The sequence below is a fragment of the Tupaia chinensis genome, unplaced genomic scaffold, assembly GCF_000334495.1.
Source record: "Tupaia chinensis unplaced genomic scaffold, TupChi_1.0 Scaffold000578_2, whole genome shotgun sequence".
NCBI classification, from domain to species: domain Eukaryota; kingdom Metazoa; phylum Chordata; class Mammalia; order Scandentia; family Tupaiidae; genus Tupaia; species Tupaia belangeri.
Genome location: NW_006160094.1, coordinates 7,828,470 through 7,828,997, shown reverse-complemented (window position 1 = coordinate 7,828,997; position 528 = coordinate 7,828,470).

Here is a 528-nt window from a genome sequence, read left to right as displayed (position 1 = left end):
TGTTCGGGACTTAATGTAATAATATGCTCGAACAGGCGGAGAGGTCACATTAGCTGGCTCTGCAGCTATAAACAATATTTGCTCTGTACGTTTTTTTCCCCTGCACCCCCTGCTCTCCTGGAGCCCTGTGCCCTCTGCTACTGCCACCCTCGCATATTCTAACCTTGGCTAAACAGCTTCATTCATAAGATGGCCAGTGTTCTCTGGGAGGAGAGAGGACTGGAAACAACCTAGTCCTACGAGCCTCCGGCTGTGAAGCACAAGTGAAAACTGCTGCGTTACTCGGCCGGGATTTTAACTAACGTCTGCAGCAACCATCTTCCCTTTTACTCCCCAGTCCCGTTGCTGCTGGGAACCCAATTTGAAAACACACGTGTGCTCAGGTACAATCGACAGCTCCCCTAAAACTCTGCCTTTTCTTGCCAGAAGCATTGGAAAGAGGCCATTAATCACCTCATGGAACAAAAGTTGCCCTGTCAGCCCTGGCATCGCTGGGAGGCGGGGCCTAGGGGTGCAGGTGCATTCCTG